Below are 18,521 nucleotides of genomic sequence, written 5' to 3' on the forward strand. Positions count from 1 at the left end.
AATTAAAATACAATCATACATTTTAATCTATAATATTTAATAAAAATATAGCTTTTGAAATAGTTTTATTTTATTTCATAGCTGTATAAATAGGTGTATACAAAATAGCTTGATAGTATAAATAGGTAGGTAGTCTAATAGAAAAAAAAATTAACACGAATAATTTGAAAAAAAAAATAGTGAGGTAAATGTTAGTGACTGATTTAATTTATGAATTAAATTTGTATATGTTTGCAAATGATTAATCTACCTATTATTATACCAATCTGGCAGTCAGTAGTCATCACCTATAATAAAATGAAACATTTTTTAATTGCTCAACATGTGATTTTAAAGTAAAACTGATAAGTAGGTATATACTAGTTGTAATACTAAGGTGGATCGTTAGAGTAACTAAATTTTATTTTTTTGAAACGAAACAATCAAAAAATTCGTATAATTCATTTATATTTAGTCTATTTATTTGTTATTATTTCTATAAAGTAAAATGTATACGAGTACATTTTTTACAATAACATTATTAAATGATTCAAAACTGGACTATATGTTTTTAACATTAACATAAACTGTGTCAATATGTTAAAAAAATGATATTTATATATATATGCTTATATAATATGATACAAAAATTATAAACTTCAAAGTAAATACCCCTACTTTAAGGCTTTAAATAACGTACCTATAGAAATATCCGAGTTTCATAGAAATATATATTTATGATGAAGCAATTTATTTTTATACCTATACCTATATCATTAAAAAATAATAATACGAAATTACAAATAACAACTTAAACGCTGAATAGCGAACTGCAGGTAAAGATAAAAACAATTAAGAAAAAAAAATAGAATACATATCATGTCTAATCATAATTGATATAACTTAGCTGTATTCGTATTATTGAAATAAAATTAAAGTGTACAAATTACACATTCTTAATCATATTAGTAAATATACATAAACAATTAAGTTTATTTTATTTATTTTATACATAGTTATATATAAGTTATAATAAACTTTCAAACCATTACCATTTATAGAGATAATTCCTTGACACCAAATTACGTTAATCGCATAATATTTGGACATTACCATGTGAAAAGTGTATCCAATTAATCCGAAAATAACCAGTTGGGACGTCCATCCGATCAGTATTATTCTGAGTACCTACTTATCCAACAAGAGTTAAAACATTCATTATAAATAGGACAAATCGATTGCATATTATAATTATAGATGGGTTATCTTCGGTCACGTCCAACCTAGCGCCTAAGGAGAGGTGGCGCCCCAGGAGGGTTTCCCGGATAAACATCCGGGTCTTCCGCCCGGAAGAGATAACCATGCAATTACATAAAGGGGTAAAGTGTCTCCGGGGCAATCCGGAAGAACTGGTTGGACCTCGCAACACACGGAGAGATGTCCTTTTGAATAAATAATTTTAATTGTTTATTTTTGTATCGTTATCAGTTTGTGCTATAATATTATATACCAACCAAATAGGATACATATCATTAAAATAATAAATAAATAAAAAAATAACCAACATATATTAAATCCCAAAAAAAAGGAATTATCGACAAGGTACTTTTTGTACTTTTATCATACCTATCGTTTGAAGATTCTAAGGAAAATTAATTTTGGACATTTCAAATTATATCTATTCGTATAAATAGTATAGGTAAATAGGTTATCACACGAATATGATGAATTCAAAATTGACGAGTCTGGTAATCTAAAAATTTCAACTCATCGTATTAACTGTAAATATGTTTTCGAGACTAACTTATTTTTATAAAATTAATTAAAATAGTTTATAAGATAAAGTAATGTTATAAGGTTATAAATTGTCTTCAGTTCTGTTAATAACATGATGTATTAAGTATTTATATATTAACTCTATAAGAAATAGCAGCCTGACTTGTTTATGAATTTCTTAAATTCTAAAATTTACATAAATAATTAGAAATCAGTACAGATTACTGACACATTGTAATTAAAAACACATGATATCAATTATTTTGATCATAACAATTATATATAGTTTATTAAATGCCAAAATATTTCTCTTTTTAGAAATTATAATACAAAACGATATTTTAAGCTAAACTTTTAAATCTTGAACTATAGTTAGAAAGTTAAATAGGGAACAAACTTTACACTTTTTAAAATTTTTGATAAAAAAATTATAAACAATTATTGCCTATAATAAGTTTAAAACAAAATATCAAAAAACTATTTATAATCAATGCTATTGCTAATTAAATAAATAGCATTTTACCATCACTAACTCAGAACTGTTTGAAATTTCAAAGTTTTGATACTTGATAGTGCTATCATATTTTTAGTAGCAGTGTAGTCACTTTACACATTTTTAAATGTATATGCAGTTTGGCATCAATCATAAAAGGATACCTGTGCGGTCGCGTACATTTTTTTTATCAAGTACAGAATCAAGAGTAAAGGTTTTTTAAAAATATTGTTGTATTGGAAATTATACTATAAGATAGACGCATTAAAAACTAAAAAAATAAACATTTTTCAAAAATAAAAAAATAGACAAGTGAGTACCGCTCTACTGTATATTAAGTGTCGATTAGAACATTATTATGGCCTATGGGTATGTTAAATTTGAATTCAATGAAAAACGATTCTAAGCGGAGGCCAGAGACTGTCAGGCTTACAATGTCAGTCTATTTCATAAACTATACTTCACCATGTATTTTTTTATACATATATAGCTATTATTGTGATTATAGTAATTTATTTTACTTTAAATAAATAGGTTGATATAATTTTTTCCCGAAAATATTGCATTTATTATATTATTAGTATTAAACAATTAAATTATAATATATATTAACACCGTGCTATATAAACTAATATAACTTAAAATTTATAAGTGTTTCTGTAAATATCGTAAAACAGTAAAAATAAATTCATAGTGTAAATAGATAATGTCTTAAAATATTTATTATGGTGTTTAACATAGACACCTATAAAAAATATTGTAGGTTATTGTAATTATCTACATATTTTAAAGAAAACAATGTCGTAACCTTGGTTAGTGTAATTTTTCAGAAATTCTGTATAAATATATGTTATACAAGTACTATCTACACTATAATTTATTCGATCTATTATATAGGTATTAAGTTATTAGTCTATAACCTACTAAATGTACTTTCTTGTATAGGTAAAAGCATATAATTATTAAATTTTACAATATAAACTTGTTGAACTAGTACCTATAGAAAATTATAAACTAGTAGGTTACAATTTGTACTCTAATAATCTTTATTTATTAGCTATTTTTATTATACTACATTATAGTTTATAGAAACGTTTGGTATTGGCTCAATCAAATATCAATTATTAGTAATTTCTTATTGAACACCAGCTATAACGAATTAGTATTTAGCAACATCGGCATGAATGAGTTTATAGAAAAATATATGGATATCTTGTATCTTTTGACATTTTTTAACACCTACTTTATTATATTATTGTTTGTATAAAATTTTGTATTTAGATAATGTTCTTTTTGAGTATGTCTTGTTTTTTTTCCTGTCAAAATATTAGATAGATAAACTTTTTTCGGGATTTAATCAAAAAAAATAAATATTTTATTCAAAAAAGTTTAAAATTATCTCATAAAATTATTTTTAGGGATTAAATTTTCTAAAAAAAAAAAAAACACAAAAAATAGGTGTTTTCCACAAAAAAATTGGAAATTTTGGTCAAATTAAAACTTATAATATGCAATAATTTACGTTGAATTCAAATTTAACACACTCATTAGTCATTACAGGAACCTATTTCATGAAGATTTTTAATTAAAACCTACTGTACAGCAGAACGGCTTTTTTGGTTTAAAAAAAAGCTTTTAAAGAAATTGAATTGTATGTTATGTAAGTACACGAACATTATGTTAAATAGCATAATCCATGAGCCTACTTAAGTATACCTATTATCCACCGTATATTACTCTAGAAGCTAGTCGTTAGTGGCTATTACAAAGAACGGCATAAGTCGATTCCCGCTGTCTTGTTATCGAAAAACTTCACCGCACATACCGTTCTGTTGGCGCTCGTTTCCTCAGTTGCATCGAAAAAGATGATCATCAGTTTGAGCATAAACAGTGATTTTTTGTAATTAATAAATAGAAATAAAATATTTTATTTGTTGCAATTTCTTTATAGTTTATTGTGTAAATTGAAGAATCGATTTTTGTTACACTCTATATACTATATATATTATTGGCAATAATAGTCATATGATTACTATATAGTTACTATTATTTATTCATGTTGATATAATTTAATAATTAATAATGAACCTTGCTATAATTAGTACCCAAATAGCATTCACTATCATGGTATTTAATTATTATTTTTTTAAATTGTTATAATAATCAGATAATATATACAATAGTTAGAAATAATATCGCAAATGAATACAATAAAATGTTTTTGTCAAAAATTGAACCTAAATATCTGATACTAGAAACTCTGTACATTTTTTAAACATAATTTGACTTTAGAAAAATCTTAATTTTTACAAAACTGGACTTATATATCGTTATAAAATTATTTTCATTTTCATTAATTAAAAATTCATAATTTTTTTTTTTTTTATAATTTACTGGGAGTTTTTGATTAATCACTTTTTAAATTTTGCGTAGATTTTAAACGAATTTCGCTCTACAAAAATCTGAAAAGAGTAAGCACATATTATAAATGATCATTTTGATTACCTTCGTTCTTTGATCATATGCACAATTTTATAACACATAATGTTTGGTTATTCCGATTAGACCAGTTAATTATAACTATATAGCTTATTCTGTTTATGTAGCCATGCAGTTATAGGGTATATGTATTATGTAAATTGTGTGTACGCTAAAAACTATTAAAATGTATAAGTGCGTTGTAGGTATAGTCGCCATTAAAATAACTAGAAATTAGAATGATACTTTAAAATGAAAAATATAAAGGTAATTCATTTTTTTTTTATAAAAGTATGAATAAAAATTTATTTATTCACAATAGTATTGTATGGTTCATGTGATGATAATGATAGTGCAAATGATGCAGCAGTCCCGTAAATAGCTTTCTCTCTAGAACTAGGTAATTATATAGGTTCATTATATACTTAAACTATAATATATGACGTTTAATGGTTGTGGCGGATGTCTGGATAAATTAAATTAATGTTTCTTAACAGTATTTTATTGGGTTAGTTGTTATTGACTGATAGAAATTATTTAGAGCAGATGTGTGTTATTTTTATTAATTTAAAATAAGATGTATATACACTTATATTAGTTATATTATATAGACGGATTGGTTGTACTATGTAAAATTAAAATTTTTATATAAAATTGTTAAAGAAAATAAAATAACCTATACATGAAAATAAATTTTAGATTTATTGTAGAGATGTTATAGAGCATTTTTGAGGATTATATGGGTGAGTTTAATAACACATCAACGTCGGATCTCCACGCGCGGTAAACCATTTTTAATTTGCCTATACAAAACGCCTAGGAGAACGCACCCAATCAGGTATTAGTTATTTTTTAAGTTTAATATTCCGTAAGGTAGGTTATTCGTATTCACCAAACGCCTTACTCACTCGAGGCTGGATATTAATAGGTACCATAAATATAGAGATGATTTATTTCATTAATTTAATTTATTAAAAACGAAAATAAATTGTGGTCATATATACCAATAGGTATTCTGATCAATAATGAGCGATAAGCGTGTAAAACGATAATAATAACACATACAGTCACCCAACTGCAGTGATAAATATTACTAACTTTTTCTTGTAGATTTAAAAATTTAGTGTTCATACCCAAATACTAAATGTATGCATAGAATATAGAATATTGTATGGTTGATTAAAATCAAATGCAAAATTTAGGTAAAATAGGTAAACTCGTAATTTAATGTAAAATAAAAATATGTATATTTATTAATTTTATTATAATCATAGTAAAGTTGTTATGAAGTATAAAATTAAAATTTATTAATATATAAAATTTGAATAATTAATTTTATTTGTAATATGCACTGTGAATTTCTGTGTTTCTAATTTAAAAATCTAGTTCCTTCGCTTATATAGGTTAAGTATAGTTACAAAGTTGATCTAGACTTTTCGGCTAACCGATGAATTCTGGAGGACTAAGGATATTTTTAAATATTGGAAATCCATAGCTAAGTGAAAAAAAAATGTATATTTAAACCACTTAAAGATGAGATTTTCAAAGCATAAAATTTCAAAAACTAAACTCAAATCTTCAATGAGTTTACAATATTTGAATCATTTAACTGGTTTGCTTGTTAAAAAAAAAATCATTCAATTTATAAACAAAAAATAAATTATTAATATTTTCTAATAATTTTTTAACAATAAATTAAAAATATTACTATTTTAATAATAATTAATAATATATATGATATTATTTATTAATAATATTTAATATATGTTATTCATATTTTTTTTAAAAATTAAATATGTATTTTGTATTCAATGTGTACAAATTGGAAAAAAAGTACAGTAGACTCTCAGTAATCTTACCATTCAATAATTCAATACGTAGTCCAGTAATTCTACTGTTTTATGAAAATAAATTAAATGCAAGTGATGTTTTGGTATTTAGACGACTAGAATCTATAGAAGAAAAAGTTTTAAAAGTATCATTTTAAATGAAAAAAAAAACAAAAACGTACGAAAAATATTGTTGATTATACTTTTTTTAAATAATTGTGATAGATAACAAATAATTTTAAAGAAATGAATTATTTTTTTACTAATATTTTTTTTTTTTGGTTTATTGGGCCTTTAAGACCATCCCGTCTCACAACCAAGCTTCTATACTTCTCTATCTAATGCTAGATTTCTTCAATTGGAAGAACCTCCCATCTGTTCAACATCCTTTTTTATATTATCTTCCTATCGCATTGCTAAGACGGTGGTTATATTATTCTAAAGTTTGTATAGAACATCGAAGCTCATTCAAAATTACTGGGTCACTGAGACATACTGAGACCCGATTATGAATCAGACTGACTCTGGTAACTACCACCTAACGTACTAACGTCGTCATTGTCATTACTTATTAAGTATTATATGCATGTATACACTGAAGGAAATATAAAATGTGTAATGTTTTTAGTTTAACTACTTTATTGTTTTAAATGTTTAGGTAACAAAATTAATAAAAGCTGCAGGAAATTTTAAACACACTTAAATATATATATTTAACTATCAATAGAAAAACCCAGAAGTCAGAAAAAATAATTTATGAATAATAATTAGAATACATTTTTAGAATTATTTAATTGATGTCTATATATATGAGACTTAATACCTATTCTCGTTTGCTGTTGTAATAGCTTTTGTGTGTAAACATAGTCATTTAATATTATTATTTATTATATACATTTACACTATTTATTATAATATACTATAGTATCTATATATATAGATATATGTAAAAGTTGAACATTTGAGTATAGAATAATAGTTTATCTTTGAGAGTATTCACTAATTTATATATTAATTAACCTTAACAATTTATATGCAATCGTGAAAAGTTTTTCATAGTTTGTGGTTTAGTAGAGAGTAGGTATTATGGCATCGTAGGTTTTTATTTAATAAACAATAAATTAGGTGACATAGAAAAAAGTATAAATGTATAATATTAAAATATTATGTACGAAAAGATATAAATTTATCTCAAACTGCTAGACTAGCTGCAGTCTATAGATATACAATAATGCTTTTAATTTATTCTTCACAAAAAATATTGTCTGGTTTGCTAATTAGTTGTAGTTGTATAATAAAGTTAAATAACCTTATATATTATGAACTTCTAAGTCGATGCATAAGTTTTAAAATTTTAAAGAATAAAATTATATTGATTTATTTTTCTTATTGATGTAAATATGGTTAATTGAAAAATATTTAACTACCAAATTGTTTTTAGATTTGTTTTGATAATCTAATTTATTTTCAATTAAAATAATTTATTATCGATTCTAGTTTTTATCACATCTGTGATTTATATCAAAAGCTCATCTAAAGACTAAAATGTGCAGTATTATAACTAAGTGTAAAGAACGTTGATATATGAATAATATATAATATTTGTATTTTACTCGTTTATGTATCATACTTGCAAATGGCTCTATTATAAATGTATAAAAAGAAAATAGCGAATGCTCTATACACTTGGTTAATATATTATTGATTATTTTTTATGTTGAAATATCTAATGTATATACTGTATATCTGTAGAGGTATCTACAATTATTTCAAAAATATCTTCCAAAAATATAGCTATATATTTTCTTTTGACGTACAGCCAAATCATACAATAATATTATTTAGTATGACTAAGTCATAATTTAACCTCTCTAATGAAAGTCAAGTCAATACCTATATTTTGTTAAAACGTTATTTTTAAATGTATATTTATAAAATTTTCCCTGCTATTTAATATTTATAAATATTATGCATTTTGTGGAATAAAAAAAACAATTTTAAACAAAATAATATTTGGTTTAGTAAATGAAAACTAAAAATTCTGAAAATGAAAATCTAAAGTATTTGTATATTTACGCAATACACAAAAATACGCCAATATAACGTTAACTTATTCGTATCCATTTATTTTATTATTAATTGTAAAAGAAATATTAAGTAGTTTTCTAGACTAAAAATTAAGTTAAGAAAATAAATTTTTAATTGTCATATGGCTTAAGACTATTGAATATTGACATTACTAACACTTAATATTTATAAAAGAACTTTAAATTTTTTTATAGATTTTATGTTTATAACTTCTATTTAATTTGACAATTCATGTCGGAAATTAAAATATTGGGTTAAAAATAATAATTTTAAAAATATTTAAAATAAACAAATAAATATATATATATTTAACCTGCGGTATGTTTAAAGAAATATAATGTGGAAAGTATAATATGTTTTGAAGAGATAAGTATACATTTTCGATTTTGAAGGAAATGTTTAAAGATTTAAAATAAGACGAAAACTGAGCGTCATTATGATAATTATTTAGGACAGTTAAAATAAGGGGATAGATGTAATAATATTACTTTCAATATATTTTATACCCAAAAATAATATTATACGTTAAAAATTGATATTATTTTTATTTTAATTGATATTTTAAATAAATCGTATTAGTTTATTTTATTTTAATCTTATTTATTTAAATTCTTTGTAATGGGGTTTTCACTTCTTAGTAGAATTGTTGTAAACAATTCACGGGAGGTAAAATTTATAAATTATAATAAAATGGAAGCTATTATAATAATATCACTTTTAGTGGTTAATTTTAGTTATTTAATTGCTATAGGTTATACCTCTAACCTAGCCACACTAGACTTGATGGATCCATATTATATAGAAACCGGAGGGGAGAGTAGCTTGATGTTCATCGGATGAAAAAAGTACACGCAGAAGACGTTTAGAGAAGACGCTTGAATGGACACGTTGCTATATTTTCAGTTATATACCTTATAATTACACTATTGGAGCTTATTGTATATAGGTAAGTAATTTATTTATTAATTGCATTCTAATCCTTATTTTACTATTTTTTTTCACTGTAATGGATTCAAGTAAATTGTAATTATTTGAGTATTTACATATTAAGTATAATACATAATACATATATTTATATTAAATTTTAAATTAAATTTTTTTATTATTACATGATAAATCATATAAATTATGGTTTCTTACATAAAATTTTAAAAAATATAAAGAGTTTTCCTTATTATAGAATAGCCTATTGGCCTGATAAAAATTAAGTTTATACTGTTGTTGCTATATACCACAAAACACATAGTCGTATTTTCAAGTTGAATAATTTAAATATATAAATCTATTATTTTTATTTTTTTACATTATTATTATGTTATAAAAAATAAATTAAAATAAATAAATTATTATCAATATACTATATATATTGTAATAAATAATAATGCAGTATATTTAAATTGTTTATCGTTGGGTCGTTTAGACAATGCCTTAACGTGTTTTATCTTTTAGTTAATTTAAATACAATTTAAAAAAACATAATTTTTTTTACTAGAAAACAAAATTATAAATGTACATAATAATACATAATATACACGTATGTTTATCGAATTTTTTTTTACTGCTATCTCCTCTGAGAAGAAATTAAATACTCAGATAAAATAATTTAAACAAGTTTAATTTTTACAAGTTCACAATATATATTTCGACATTTCGTGGGATTGCTTGAAATCTATAAATATTAAATATGCTAATAAATTGATTCCAATAACTTAAATAATTTATTACACATACGAATATATTTAGAAATAATGATACTAAATTTGAAACAATATCAGTATAGTTTTTATTAAAATTTAAAATAAAAAGTAATATATTTTTATTCAAATATATAATTTACTTAACTTGTAAATAATAAATAATTTATGTATATTTTTTTTATTGAACTTGACTACCTATATTTATTGTTAATATTTTATCAAGTATAAACTTTTTAAAATAATTTTACATTGAAACAGTAAAATATAAAATATATTCAGCATAAGGTATTTTTCAATTAAACTGAAAAAATTTCTTTAAAGTATTTTTTATGAATCTATGTATGTATATAATATAATAATATAATCTATGTAAGACTGAAGACAAATTCATTGAGGTTCTTTAAGTTTTAGCTATTACCTATGTATATATATATTTTATAAAGAATACTTATGATACTAAAATACAAAATGAATAGAGTAACATGTTATAAACTATTAAGGATTGTTTATTTGTAAATTTGGAATTCATGTATAATATTTTATAAAGTACCCGGAAAGTGGAATTTTAATTAAATGTAGATTTGTATCGAGAAAGTAAATCATTGTATAGCTAGAAAGTAATTATTGTTGCCTGTTGGTAAATATATATAAGTACACATCTTACATCTCTACAGATGTAGGTACCTACGTACCTATTAGGTATGTGTATGTTTCATAAATGGGACAAGTAAATTATAATTATCTATCTATCATAAACAATGTAAAAATTTTAATGCTAAAAAATAAATAACATTTTTATTTTAACTGGTTTTAGTTTTAAGTTATTTGAAAAAAAATAATTTTGCTCTTCTATAACTTAAATTTTTTGAGCGTACGTTTTTTAAATAATTATTTGTTGTTTTTTTTGTCTGAACTTAAAGACACTTTTTATAGTAGAAAAAATACTTCAACTTTCAATTTTAAGGTAGATTTCAGGTTATGGATTCAATATAGTTATCTGGTTTTACTTTGTCAAAAGTAAAAAGTCTACAACACTTATCAAAATAATAATAAACAAAAACAAATTACATTCATTATTCATTAATATCATTATTTTGCATTTTATTTGAAAAAATCGATTTTAATTATTTAGTAATTCAAAAATGAATAACCATTGAGATTTTAAATGTTGAAATTAACATTAATATCTGCATGGTGAATATTTAAAAGGGTATGAGTACAAAATCAGTAAATCTTTTTTCCGATTAAATTATCTTAAATATGTTTTGAATTTTTGTAATACAGAACATTATAAAATTATGTACATAAAAACAACATTAAAAATTCAATTATATAATTTTTATTATTGTTTGAAGTAAATTAAATGATATATTTATTTTGGAGTTTTGGGAAATTTGGGGGTAATGATTTACATGTTCCCCTTGTATCTATGCCTGGTTCATACACTATTAAAAAATATCAAAAATACAGTCATTGGGCACAATCTTTTTCATATATATTTATATATTTTTTTAATTTGTTACTTGTATAAGAATATGATAACTCAGTTTTTACAGTTATTTCAAGGTATATAAGGTATACGTATTTAAACGAAAAAATATGATTTTAATTAATTAGTTGTAAATAAAAATTTATAGAGACTTGAAAATGTTAACTATTATGTATATACATATTTATAATAATAATCCAGCATGACGTTATCCATGAAAAATTAAATAATTCCATTAGATTTACTCTGCCTTAAAATTATTTCTAATTATAATTACTATTGCAGAGTATACACCTTAAGTTTAAAAAAATCTTAGAGATTACGTTTTCCACTTTTAACATCTTTTAATAATAATAATAATAATAATAATAATAATAATTTTTATTTTACGAAATAAAATTCTAATTTAAATTTTAAATAGACAATGTATAACAGTATATTAGTGTAATATAAACAATTTTTACTATAATTTAATAAATATAGATTTTTAATAAATGTTTTCAAATCAAAACATAATATAATTGAATATAAGCGGTATATGTAACATATGATAATAGATAATGACAAATTATGAGTCAAGTGTAAGAATTTAATATTAAGCTATAATGGATAAATAAAATTATAATGAACATGCAATACTTTAATAATAACCATTGAGACTGAATTTTGGAAAATCATTTCTTATTGGTTTTCTACATCATATAACACAAAACTATAGACCAAATTTTAAAGTTTTAATGGTTATAGTAGCTAAATGATGACGAATTAGTGAGTCAGAATATTATCTTATAATTTTAAATGAACCTATATTCACACCGTTATATAGTAAGACGGTGTAATTTATAATTTACATCTACTAATATTATTATATTAGATTTGTTTTTGGCAAAAATGTGTTCAAATTATTAAAACATCTTTGATAATTTTATCCATACATTATGCTTGGAAGGAATTACTCATTTTCAGATATATTTGTTTCAAAATTAATATAAATATATAAATGTTTAACAAACATAGTTAGGTAATTTTAAAATATTCTATCTAGATGACTGAATGGTTGGAATAAACTTAATATATAAATACGTTACTTACTAGTTACTATTTACGGAGGTAAAAATAGCATTTTAAAACAGAAATTTAAGAAATAAATCTAACTATTTCGATTTTTTTTTTTATATATTTACTTGCCAGTTCAAAATTTTTCACTAATTAGTAAATTCATTTGTTTTAAAATTAAATGTTCATTATACCTAATATATTTTATGGATATTAATTTGTACATAATACGTTATACGACTATCCCAAATGGAAATGCAATCTTTTATTTCCACTTTTGACCATACAGTACATTATAACTTTATAAATCAAAGTTTCAACATCAACGAACAAGTTATCGGCTATTTGGAAACTTTTTTTCCATTTTAAATTGTTTAAATACCACTTTACGAACATGGCTTATATAAAATGATGTCCTTTGATGTTTTTTTTAAGTAATTAATAGCAATTTATAAAAAAAACTTGGTAATTAGTTGGAATTAATCTCCCCAACCATTATAATATGTATGTAGGTACCAATAGGCAATAGGTACCATAACATATATCAGGAATTGACTCGTATAAAATCAGATATTAAGTAGGACAAATAGGCATTGGTTTTTTTTAAAGCATTTAGTGCTATGACTGTCATGTGTTAAGTTCGTAAATTGTTTTGGACGACATCCGCACGGTGTGTATTTTATTTTATCATACTAACGTATCATATATATCATATATATACCTAACATACTATAATTATATCTTCCATATTAAGTTCATAAATACTATAAATCTTTTATTGTTCATTATAATCGTTCATCGGTTTATTATTATATTAAACTAGTAACATGTGTCATATCTTTGGGATGTGATTAGTTTATCTATACTTATGATTATCATAGCTGATCGGAAAAAAGTATATAGTTAAATTTTGGGACGCAAGTTGAATTCAATACCTGTAAAATATATTTTTTGAGGACGGGACGCAAGTAATATGTTGTATGCCGTTTTTTAAGTACCTAGGTACTCACCTATAATTTAAATTTTACTCAAATAGATTATGCATATAATTCATTTATGATGATATAATTATTATTTTAAAATTCTTATATTAATTTAATAAAGACAATTATTAAAAAATGTAATACAATTTAATATACCTACTACTTAACTCAAATTACTTAATCAAATTTAGATAATTTGTATATCTATAACCTAATTGTCAACATTTGCAAATATAACTATAAAGTTCTATACTAACAACATACGCACACACTTACACCTACACCAGTGACATAGAATCTTTATAATATCTACCTGTTTTTAATTATTGCTGAATGATGAATATATTGTAATTGTGATTATGTATAGGTATTCAATGTACCAAACATGTCATGACTGTACATTGTTTTCATTGTATTCAAACTAATAGATATATGTATAGTGTATATTAATATTTAATAGTTTTATTTTTTTGTTAATCCTTTTGTTCTTTACTATTGTTACATACGCATGCAATTAGTACTTGTGTTTAAGCTTCAAATCTTTGTAATAGTTTAATTGTTTGTTAGTGTTTACGTGTAGTACGCTAATATAAGTTGTAATATAACAATATGAGAAAATATAATACACCTACCTAATAGAAAGTCCTAGCGGGCTTCTAATTTCTGAATTTTTGATATAATTTGCAACTAAAAATTCATTGAATATTGGCCATTTGGATAAAAATAAATAATGGAAAAACAATAATTATTCAAAATCTATACATAAATTTATTATACTCGAAATTACTCTTTTCGTAGATCATTTAATAATTCAGAGAACAACACTCCCAAAGTCTCAAGTGTATTATTTCGTCTTATAAACGTGCAATATAGGAAATTTATGTTAAGCAGTTCCAATTTTGTGTAGTAGCCTGTAGGTATGCTACACAATAAATAGACTGAATTGACCTATTATTAAATTTAAAAGTAAGAATACTAAAAACATTATTTGTGTTTTCACTTGTGTTTCTTATGAAATTTTAATTTTTAGGTAATTTATAAACAATTATGATTATATTAGGACTTATAGTCGTATTAATATAAATTTAATTTCAATAGAAACTTAAATCATATATTATAAACGTTAAATATTTATAAGTTCTTCTGTAAAATATTCATAAACCTAGCTATTAACTATAAGCGGTACATTATATATACCTAGTAGCTATTATCAATGCTGGTCCGATAGTTTTCGGGGCCCGGTGTAGAATTTTATGGGGCCCCATCTATATTAATTTATTAATTATTGATAAATATCTATACCTATTCATTTTATTTTTTCTAAAGGACTTGTTTAATTTTTAAATAATTTTACAAATGTATGCGTGTAACTGTAGAGCTATATATATAATTTTACTGGGAAAATATTATTATGTTTATTTATAGATTAAAGTAATAATGTAATATTCGTATTGCATAATTTGTGGGGCCCCCACAAGCGCAGGGCTCGGTGCAGTCGCATCGCTTTCCCGCCCCCTAGGGCCGGCACTGGCTATTATCTGTTTTTTGCCGAAAAGCGTTGATCACTGTCATTTTTTCAATACAATTATTCAAGTTAAAAGTAAAAATTTTACTAAATTATATTAATGCATTATCTATGACAATATATCTACTATAAATTACACAGATCACGGTTCTTATTTAAAAATAAAAATTAAAAATTAAAAAATTATTGTTGGTACACGCAGTATGCACGCTTTATCACAAATGACGCACATATTTTTACACACAATCCAACAGTATTCCGTGTGAAGTTTTACAAAACCATAATTGGTATTATAAAATGTTTCAACTATAAAAATAACTATTTTGTATTTTTTCTGTATTGGTTAAGCATATTGATTTAAATATCGAATGTTTTTTTAGCACACCCCTATCACGTATTATAGATTATAGCTAGGTATAATATAAATGTAAAATTAATTGATAAATTCAAATTTCTAGTCATGTATTGTTTTTAATATTTTTTTTCAGAACAATTTTATTGATTAAATCCATCAGCCATGCCAGACAGAGATACTAATTCCTCAATGAATAGTCACGACGATACGTATAAGTGTTCGTTAGGCAGCGATGACTTCATACTCGTAGAAGAAATCGTGTCTGGTCGGAAAACGAGCACCGTGGAAACAGTGCAGGGAATTTGTTTGTGTATGAAGCAAAAACTCAGTAGAACAGTGGCTATGAAAAACGTGAGGCGCAGGGTGCCGATATTGAACTGGTTACCATGTTATACGATTCAAGATGGACTTGGTGACATAATGTCCGGAGTGACTGTCGGATTGACGGTCATACCACAGTCGATGGCGTATGCCGGATTAGCAGGTCTCCCACCCCAGTATGGTCTTTACGGTTCGTTTCTTGGCACGTTCATTTACACGTTCGTTGGCAGCTGTAAAGACGTACCCATGGGACCGACGGCAATTGTGTCGCTGATGACTTATAGCACACTGCACGACTATGGTCCAGAGTACGCCACATTATTATGCTTCCTCACCGGCGTTATACAGCTAGCCATGGGAGTTTGTGGTCTAGGTATAATTATCGATTTCGTATCCGGTCCAGTGTCGTCGGGGTTTACATCCGCCGTAGCCTTACTAATCATCGCATCCCAGATTAAAGACTTGATTGGTGTACATGGTACAGGATCTAGTCTGTGGGAAATGATGTGTTCTCTTTATAGAAACATCGACACGATTAGCTACGGAGACACTGTTATTGGATTCGGGTGCATCGTGTTTTTGTTGGTGTTGCGGGTCATTGCCGAAGTCCGTATCGGTCCTACGGACCCGGAACAACAAAGTTGCGTCCAGAAATACACTAACAAAAGTTTCTGGTTAATAGGATCAATTAGAAATTCGATAATTGTCATTAGCTGTACCGTCATGAGTTACATATTCATAAGTGCCCAAGGCGGGTCGTTAAAATTGCCGTACAAGATCATCGGAACAATTCCAGCGGGTCTTCCTGAATTTCGTCTACCACAGTTCACAATGCAGCGGGACAACGAGACCATAGGTTTCTTCGAAATTATGTCCACAATGAAATCAAATGTGGTCGTTTTGCCACTAATTGGTCTGCTGGAAAACATATCTATTTGTAAGGCGTTCGCTAACGGTAAGACTGTGGACGCAACCCAAGAACTATTGGCCATTGGTTTATGTAATATCGGAAATTCGTTCGTGCAAAGTTTTCCGGGTTCTGGTTCGTTTAGCAGGAGTGCTGTGAATAACGCCAGTGGAGTGCGAACCCCCTTGGGTGGATTGTACACCTCAATCCTGGTGATCGTGGCTCTGTTATTTTTGACACCATATTTTTATTACATACCCAAAACTTGTTTAGCAGCGGTTATCATAACGGCAGTAGTGTTCATGGTAGAAGTGAGAGTTGTCAAACCAATTTATCGTTCGAAGAAAAGTGATTTGATCCCGGGGATGTTCACCTTTTTTGCCTGCCTATTCTTGCCCTTAGAGATTGGCGTTTTGTTTGGCATAGGGCTGAACCTAACTTCGATCTTGTATCACGCGGCTAGACCAAAAATATCAATACAAGAATATAAGACTCGTGCCGGTTTCAAATATCTAATGCTAACCCCGGACAGATGTTTAGTATTTCCGTCAGCCGATTACGTCCGTAACCTGGTTACAAAACACAGTCTTAAACGAGATATGCCCGTAGTCATAGATTGTTCTCATGTGTATGGAGCTGACTTCACCGCCGCTAAAGTCATCGAAATGCTAACTAAAGATTTTTCGGATAGGGGACAGGCTTTGTTTTTTTACAACCTTAAGCCTAGTGTAGTTGATGTGTTTAGAGGGGTCAAACCAAAAGAATTGGTGTTTTACTACAATAAAAAGGAATTAGACAGACTACTACAAAAATCGACTGAACAGCGCAACACAATGTTACAGCCGTTACTACAGACAAAGTAAATACGTGTCCAATTTTCTGTCCTGGAATATTTATAGCTTTGAATTTTGTTTATGATTGTTTTTTTTAAGGGGGGAAGGGGGTAGAATAAATATTTTGCTGATAAAATTGTCCATAACAAATGTTTGTACATAGAGCAATATGTTTTAGAAATGTAGTACCTTATTGTACACAATGTACACACACAGTAGCATATAAGTCAAATAGGAATAATAGGATGTGATATTATTATACCTTATGTTAAGAATTGTTTTTTTAATGTCAATCATTTTTCTATGTGCATTTCCACAAATCCACACTGTTATGTATAAATTTAAATCATAATATGTAAATTAAATTATCAAATAGGTATCTTGTAAATTAAATCTAATGCTTTCATCAAAGAAATTTTATAAAATGTATCTGTTATTATTTGATATATCTATCTATGTTTACAATATAAATAGGTAGTGGCCATCTTTTGACTATTTATTATTTAGCCACTTTGCCTTTAGAGGAATTCATGAATTTTCATAAATTACATTGGTTTCATAAATTTCTATCAATCTACTTTTCAACAATTCGACTCACTGCTAAATTTTTTAATTTTAGTGCTCTGATGTTATATTGACAATATCTGTACATATTGTATGTGATGTATTTTAATTAATTCTACCAGTTTACCTAAGTATATTAATGAATATT

The 18,521-nt window shown here is 25.3% G+C and overlaps 1 pseudogene; it reads left to right on the top strand.

Moving 5' to 3' along the window:
- The first annotated feature begins 9,504 nt into the window (after positions 1-9,504).
- Positions 9,505-18,179, top strand: LOC112592828 (annotated as a pseudogene).
- The last annotated feature ends 342 nt before the right edge of the window (positions 18,180-18,521 follow it).

This window comes from Melanaphis sacchari, unplaced genomic scaffold (genome assembly GCF_002803265.2).
Source record: "Melanaphis sacchari strain LSU unplaced genomic scaffold, SCAv2.0 Contig0_pilon_pilon, whole genome shotgun sequence".
NCBI lineage: Eukaryota > Metazoa > Arthropoda > Insecta > Hemiptera > Aphididae > Melanaphis > Melanaphis sacchari.